Raw genomic sequence first — 8,977 nt, forward strand, 5'->3', positions numbered from 1 at the left:
ACAACTCTGATAACTTCAGTGTAAATAACATGATAATATATGAACCGCAGAGTTGATAACTCTAGGTAACTTTGAAAGGGGTGGGGATTTGTTAAAAACATGCACTCGATAACTTATGTAAATAGGAGGGTAACATACAAACTGTAGATCTCATAACTTGGGTAGAAATATAGGCGGTCGTGGGAGGAGGCTATGCAGCGGACCAAGCAAGAAAAATGTGCTGAAAAATATGTCAACGGTAGCTTCTATGTAAATAGCATGGTAATATACGGAGTACATACACAATAACTTATCGTGGTAACATTGATCAAGAGAGAAAAGTTGTTGTAAAACATACCCCGGTAATTTTTATGCAAATAGCACGATAGTATACACACTGCAGACATGATAACTTACGCAAAAACACTGTATTAACTTTGATCTAGGAAAAAAGTTGTTGGAAATATACCCTCGGTAAATTTTGTGTAAACATCATGGTAATATACGCACCACAAACTTGACAACTTAAGTACAAACACCATGATAACTTTGACCCAGATGAAGTTGTTGAAAAGCATACCCTTGGTAATTTATGTGTAAATAACATAATAATTTACCTGCCGAAGACCTGTAACTCTCGTTCAAACACTATGATAACTTTTTGACCTTGAATGTTTTTAACATTAACCCCAATAAGTTCTAGGTAAATAGCACGGTAATGTACTTACTATAGACACAATAACTTACGCAAAAACAGTATGGTAGCTTTAACCCACGGAAAAAGTTGTCGGAAATATATCGTTGGTAAATTTTGTACAAATAGCATGGTAATATATGCACCGCAGACGTGATAAGTTATTCACAAAGACCATGATAAGTTTGATTCGGGTAGATGAAGTTGTTGAAAATATACCCCGGAAACTTATGTGTAAATAGCACGGTAATAGTCTTGATTTGTGGAAGAGTAATAAAAAGTGGTAATACGCATCACATACAAATACCTGATAACTTACATACAAACATCATTGTAATATTTGACTCGATGGGGAAATTATTGAAACATACTCTCGTAAATTTTGTGTAAATAGCATGATTGCATACGCATCACGTACAAATACCATGGTAATATTTGACTCGATGGGGAAATTATTATAAACATATCCTCATAAATTCTGTATGAATAGCATGATTACATACGCATCACATACCTACGTACAAACACCACGATAACTTTGATTAAGTGGAAAAATTGTTAAAAACATACCCCCGGGAAACTTATATGAAAACATCATGGTAATATACGAACCGTGGCTGATAACTCATGTACACGCACCGATATAACATTGACCAAAGAGCATGGTAGTATACGAACCTCAGACCTAAAAACAACATGGTAATATAAGAACCGCAAGCCCGATAACTTATATGAATACAACATGGTAATATATGAACTGCAGGGTCGGTGAACCATTTTTATGCGTTTGATAACTTATGTGAAAATAGCACGGTAACTTATATATAACTGGCATGGTAATTTATGTAGCCTAAGCGTGGTAAATTTTGGCTAAAAAAAGTCATCGGAACATGCCAACATGGGATCTAGTTTCGAAGATCTCGGCGCGACGAATCTTTTATGTAGAAACGGTTTTTACATCGGACCGACGGTTTAAGCTACAAAACATTTTAAATTTTTTGAATAAAAAGAATCTAGAATGACATCAGCTTTTTTGTCCTCTAGTGTATGCATATACTTAGAAGAAAAAATGCACGTGAAAGAAGAAATAGTCAAGCTAATATATGCATATATTTAAAGTGAAGAAAAATAAAGGTGTGACAGTTTTGTTTATATGGCACACATGTGTCAAATATCACAGTCTTTTTTTTAATTGCTAACCATGACACAAATGTGATGGTTCCGTGAATTTTACTCACAAGAATCATATCCACCATACTCTTCGCCAAGGCTGCGCGACAGGATACGGACGGGGCAGCAGCACCTGGGATCCGTGATACGGCAGCTCGATTCCATCTTCTCGGCCGGCCACATCTTCCTGCGGCGGAAGCTGGTGTGGTAGTGTACCTGCTGTGCCTCCCGCCCCGATGTCGTCGCATCCCGCCGTGCCCGTCACCTGCCCCGCCGCCGCCTTCTTCCTGGAGTCAATCAGCAAGATTAGCATCTAACCATGTGTTCTCTCTCTCTGTGTGTGTGTTTTTTTTTTTGTGTGTATATACGTAGCCATTGATGTGCAGCCAGCAGCGAGGCGATTTACTTGTTGACAGATCACAGATGACATTGTTGGTTCTGTACTCGGTAGGCGAAGTGACCTGATGGTTGGTTACACCAACTCAGTTATGAGTCTGAATGATAATTGTGCCGCATGATTTATTCTCCGTCACCCTATTTTTTCTGCAGTAACGTGTGCTTGAGGTACAAGCCAGGCTCGCGTCTGAAACGAGCGCCGATTGATTCAAAGAATGTTTCATGTTTGGCCCGATGTCGTGGTGATCCCGGCGGAGCAGTGAGGGGACTGCTTGATGAGTCTGAATGATAATTATGTCGCCTGATTTATTCTCTGTCACCCTAATTTTTCTGCAATAACGTGTGCTTGAGGTACAAGCCAGGCTTGCGTCCGGGACGAGCGGTTGATTGATTCGAAGCACGTTTCATGTTTGGCCCGACGTCGTGGTGATCCGGTGGAACAGTGAAGGGACTGACTGCTTGATTGGTTAGGTGCGGCGCCACTGCTCCTACGGCCGCCACACACACACACTTCCCTATCATCGTCGGCACTCGGCACGCTAGCACAGTGAGCATATACATGTCGTGGCGTGCAGCAAGGCGATGGTGCACAGCGCAAAAAGATGATATGATAAGCGGCGATCCGCGGCCCGATCGTCAACCTTGGCATCTAGTTTAGCTGCTCCCAAAGGCGACGTCGACCTGGCATCGATACCACCGTCTCGCTTCATGAGAGACCAATGCCAAACCGTGCAGCTCCAGCACCTGATGTGCCTACGGCCGGCCTACCCGTGGACCGGCCTTCCACTGCCTCTCCGGGCCGCTTGCTTGCTTGCTCTGAGTTGAGTTGATTTAGCCTACCTGTACATATCTCCTCATCACCTAGCTAATAGCCATTATATTCCATGAACATACGTGTTACTCGTACAATCACTAGCTGCCTCTTACCCTCAACTGTGCCGATGAAATGGAATCTGTAGTCCGTCTCAAGTTACTGGATGCGCCATGCAACTATCCTCAACCGTTGAAAGTTGCGTTTTTTTTAACTTTCGTTGAGAAGTTGACGCTTGCGGTTGCTGATACTTTCTCGAGTTATTGCCCACTTATGAGCTACAAAGAAGACATAGAAACACCAACACGTACGCTCCCTTCATACAGTAAAAACACAGAAATGCATATATATCCTGCATTCTGCGAACGATGAGGCTCTCACGGCCGGAGATAATCTGAGAACATATAGCCAGCCAACTGTAAAAAAAAAACAGTTCGAGCGGGAATCTAGCCACTGCTCGCCGAGTTGGACTCACTGTTGCTTGGCGACAATGCGCGCGTGTGATAATGCGTTTACGGCAATGTCTGTTAAGAGCATCTCCAACAGACGCTCTAGATTAGCCGCATGTTGAAAAAAAATGAGTATATTGCGTGCGCACGATCGAAACTGGCGCTCCAGCAGACGCAAAATCCCACGCGCCGCAAAGTAGGTTCAGCGTGTTAGGGAAAACGGCATCGCACGCTGCTTATTTGGTGCGCCCGCTGCAAAATCTGGGCTGCTGTAGGTGAGACCGCCAGATTGGGCGCCGTGTTTTTGCACTTCTGATAAAGCAAAACAGCAGCCCGGCATGCTAAAGCGCTGCAAAAAAAAATTAATACACCGCGCAACCGCGCGTCTGTTGGAGATGTTCTAACGAGTGATCATGGGTTCTCACAAGCTTAATGAGATTTAAATGGACCGAACCTAGCATGAGCTTTTGCTTGTTAATCTCAATGAGCTGAGCAGCTCGTTAAGCCACCTCTGGTCTCCACACACCTCTTCAACGGACCCGTGGAACTCGACCATGAACATACGTGCCAATGGGATCCATCCATTATACTTGATTATCGGGTGATGACGCCTCTTGGGGCATCAATTTGGGATGACGACCCAAATCTTGATAGGTCTCGATGATCCCAACCTCTTTATCTAGATTGCATGCATGTGCCATCGACGACTTGAGAAACTTCTCAACATAGACCTCAAAATTTCATAGAGACCACAAGAAATCTATTAATGCACCATAATCTTCCTTTTTTACCCAGCGGTCAGAGCTCAGTTCTCCTTGCGATACCTCGGCCTTCCGCTATCCATTCATTGTTTGCGGGTTGTGGACTTCCAGCATTTGCTTGATAAGATTGCTGGAAAGATCATGACTGGCCAGGAAAAGTACATTACGATGGCTGGAAGGAGCTCATGGGTAAAGTCGGTTATCACTTCGCAGGCCATCCACCACCTCACTTCGCTTGTGGTGCCTAAAGGAATGATGGCGTCCATCGTCAAGCTGTAGCGGGCTTTTCTTTGGGGAGGCACGGATAAAATTTCTGGAGGCAAATGTAAGATAAGATGGGAGAAAGTTTGTACGCCCAAGGACATGGGCGGCCTAGGCATCCTGGACATGGAGAAATTCGCACGGGCCTTACGGCTCAGATGGCCTTGGTTGGTTAGGAAGGACACGGAAAGAGTTTGGGTTGATTTGGGGCACCCGTGCGATGAAGAGGACATGGCGCTGTTTTATGAGTGCACTTCCATCACTATTGGCAACGAGAAAAGGGCCTCTTTTTGGCACTCCTCTTGGCTTGGGGGTCGCAAGCCATAAGACATCGCTCCCTCCATTTTTGCAATTTCCAAACACAAGAATGGCACCATCCATAGGGCTTTGGATCTCAACAAGTGGATTGCCAACATCAACACATATTCTGGGCTCACAATTCAGCACATCCTTGAATACTATGAGCTTTGGGTTGGATTACGAGAGGTCTTCCTTGATGAGGGGGTGGATGATGAGATTGTTTGAAAGCTTTCACCTTCCGGTGAGTACACGGCATTGTCGGCTTACAAAGCTCAACTCGACGACTCCACTGCATCGAAAATGAAGTCTGCGGTGTGGAACAATTGGGCACCACCAAAGCACAATTTCTTTGCTTGGCTTATCATTCAAGACCGTGTTTGGACGGCGGACATGCTTCAACGGAGAGGATGGCCAAATTGCGGCCTATGCCAGTTATGCAAGAGGGAGCCAGAGACGGCGGCACACATCATCTTCCGCTGTCGATACACGGTACGCATTTGGACGGAGATCAAGACTTGGATGGGTTTGACCGGTGTGGACATCACCGACTGGAGTAGCTTCAACAGCGTCAACGATTGGTGGCACCAAATGATAGGCGTCAATGGCAATGTGAGAAAGGGCCTCGCATCTCTGGTCATGTTGGTTTCATGGGAGATTTTGAACGAGCGGAATGCGAGAGTATTTAGGATGGTGTCCTCCATGCCAAATGTAATCACGTCTAGAATCAAGGCGGAGGTCAGACGTTGGGGGTTCGCAGGGGCCAAACGTCTGAGTTCTCTTATGGCGCGAGAGTAGGCTTATCGGTTTCGGGCCGTCTACGGGCGGTCGGTCATGTAATTCAAAACTCTTCTTAATTAATGAGATGAGGCAAATCTTTTGCCTCCGTTTTGAAAAAAATAATTATAACCCACTATCTATTTTTTCTGTGCATGCAACCTTGCCACATACGTAAGGCATGCACGCAAGTCATAAGCTACTTTGTCACATTAAGATTTTGCATGTCTCATCACCCAAAATAGGATTTGGACGGTGGATAGACCCGCCAAACGCAGATGGCCCAACTGTAGTCAATGCTCACTGTGCAACCACACCCAAGAGACAGTTGCGCATTTGACCTTCCAATGCCACTTTTCCAGTCAAATTTGCAACATGATTAAGGATTGGCTTGGCCTTCATCTTCTGGAGTAATCCCTTTGGAATGATTTCAATGATGTTGTGTCCTGGCGGAATCACCTTATCCACCATGACAGTTATCAGAGCAAAGGGTTTGGCTTCACTGGCCATGTTTGTTTCGTGGGAGCTATGGAATAAGCGCAATGTGAGGGTCTTCAACAACAAGCATTCGTCCTCTCAAATCATCTCACGCATCCGTAAGGAATCCTCTTCGTGTGTGGCCGCGGGGGCAAAGGAACTGGGTATTATCATGCCGAGAGAGTAGGCTTTTGTTTCTATTTAGTTGCCGTTATGCGAGTGGTATGTAATCTCTCTTCTTAAATAAAGAATGGGCATAACAAAATTACCACTTTTTATAAGAAAAAAAAATCGCATTACTCTCTATATGCATGCACTTGACAGTATGTGTTGGTCGATTGGAGCATATATATGTAACCTTCACATTTTTGTTAGAAATGAATTTTTTAACGGATTACAACTTTTTTGCTCTTTTAATACCCTTTGTATTTTTTTAAGCTTACATTTGCAGTTTTAGAAGTTTATATATCAGCTGTATACATTTTTTTATAGCAAAGTTCTTGTTGCAACGTGCGAGGCATCATCTAGTTTGATGTGTTAGGTGCATGGGCCATTACCACTGCACATTTGCATTATTGGCACGCTAACACAGCACAGGCATGTCGTGGCATCAAGCGATCATGCGTAAAGGTGGTGTGATAACCAAGCGGTTAGGCGCTTCGAAAGGCGACGTCGACCTGGCATCTATGGCAGCACCGGCCGTCTTACTTCTTCCGGCCCGGAGAGAAGGCCAAATCAAGCAGCTCCAGCGAGCCAGCGCACCCAATGTGCCCTACGGAGGGTGGGTGGACCTTCCACTGCTCCGCATGCACAAACATATCAGCCAATCACACCTAGCTCGCTAGGTGGCCATGAAACGTGTTACTCGTACACTCACTGGTCGTCTCTTGCCGTGAGCTACGGTGCCAATGTGAGTGCAACTATCCTCGACCGTTGACACTTGCGGTGCTGGCACTTTCTCGCGTTATTATTGCCCAGTTTTATGCTAGAAAGTGATGCATAAGTACCGACACGTACGCTGGCCTCATACAGTAAAAACGCAGAAATGCATGCATGTATATCATGCATTCGCGACGCTGCGAAAACGAAACGCATTTGCACCAATTATTGCAGCGGCCACGAAGAGAGGAGAATCTAGCCAGGCAGCCAGCTCTAAGAAGAAGAGATCGATCGAGCAGGCGGGAATCTAGCCACCACCGGTCGCCGAGATGGACTCACTGTTGCTTCACGACCATGCGCGCGTGATACACGTCTCCAAATCTCCAAAAGCTCCATCTTCGCACGAAAGGTGGGCAGGCAGCTCGACGCCGGATCGTGCATCGCCTCCGCATTTCCATCACCTGTGTCTCATATTCCTGCCGTCTTCCGGAGACCATGGATGCGAGCGTCCGACGGGGACGCATGCAAAGCAAAGCATACACACCACAATGGCACACTGCTCCGCCGGTCATGTCGAGACGTGCGGCCGCCCCACCCACGCCGGGAAATATCGGCACAAAATATACCCCGGCCGCCGGCGAGCCCCACGCACGCACGCACGCACACCGCTTTGCATAATGCTTTCGAATCCTTTGCAACCATCGCTAGCGCCTTTCCCTCTCGTCCGAATCCATCCTCCCGTTCTGGATTGGGACGACAGCGCGACGCCTCCCACCAATGGCAGAGAAACACATATGATGAGAGATGCGTCCCGCGGATATCGCCGGTGGAAATCTGGCAACATATCCGACCCGACCGGCCCCGATCGGAATCCGAAAGAAACTTGATTGGAACTATATATTGTCTGTATACGTATAATATGAAAAGATTCTTGATGATCAGGCTTCGATTTGATTGCAACCGAAGAAACTCGCCCTGGGCGACATATGATGATGATGATATGACATTACGATGATGATGCGATGCCGATGCGTTCTGTGGATATCGCCGGTGGGAATTTGGCAATATTATCTCTGTATACACTATGGCTTAAGAATATTCCGGCACTAGCATGCACATCGCCGCCACGACGGATGGAAGCTGGGTGCATGTCTAGCTTTGTGTGAACGATCGTATAGTTAAACGGAGGCGGGTCACTCGCCGGTTGTTCTGCCTGCCTGCCAGAGTGCCAAAGTGGCCAGGATTCAAGGGATTCACTGCCTCACAAGGGTTCCTTGTCCACCATCCGGCGAACAGATATTTATCTGCTTGTGCTGCCTTTGTGAAAAGAAACTATCTTCTGTTGGAAAAGATTGCTGATTCATGCTTGATTGGCACTTTGGCTGCTCAGGGAAGAGAATAAGCTTGCTGCCATTCCAAGGCTTGGATCTGCCGCAACAGGGTTTTGCATATTACCAGACTGCTCGGCTCATATTGCAAGGTGGCGTGGTCTAGGGCATCTTCAACGCGGATCATCAAAGGGACCTCGTCAAGGCTCTTGCATACCGTGCCGTGCGACAGGGTCCTCCCTAGAGCCTCACCTTCGCTCAAGTTGCATATTTTCAGACGGAGTCCAATGCATATGCAAGTTTGACCTTGACCATGGGCACACTCCCCTATGCGACGTACGTATATATGTGCGCATGCACGGCAGGTGAGAAAAATGTTTCTGGTTAGCATATCTCCTAGTATGTACTCTATATCATAATAGATGGGTTCAACATGCACTTTGGTGGGGAAGATACAATATTGTGTTAGCTGTCCACATCAAGATAGGATATCTTTAAGTGTTATTTCTAGAAAACAATGCTTGTGTGACTCTATAATTATATGTTCATTAAAATTATTTATAAAATCTGTGATTAAGTTAATATATTTGGTACAATTATGAAAATTAAACTCTTCACTTAAGCACTAGAGATAATCTCTTAGTTAAGAGAAGAATACATGGCCCCTTATGTTTTCCATTCTCTCTTTTCTTAGTGAG

Source organism: Triticum aestivum, chromosome 2A (assembly GCF_018294505.1).
Source record: "Triticum aestivum cultivar Chinese Spring chromosome 2A, IWGSC CS RefSeq v2.1, whole genome shotgun sequence".
In the NCBI taxonomy this organism is placed as follows: domain Eukaryota; kingdom Viridiplantae; phylum Streptophyta; class Magnoliopsida; order Poales; family Poaceae; genus Triticum; species Triticum aestivum.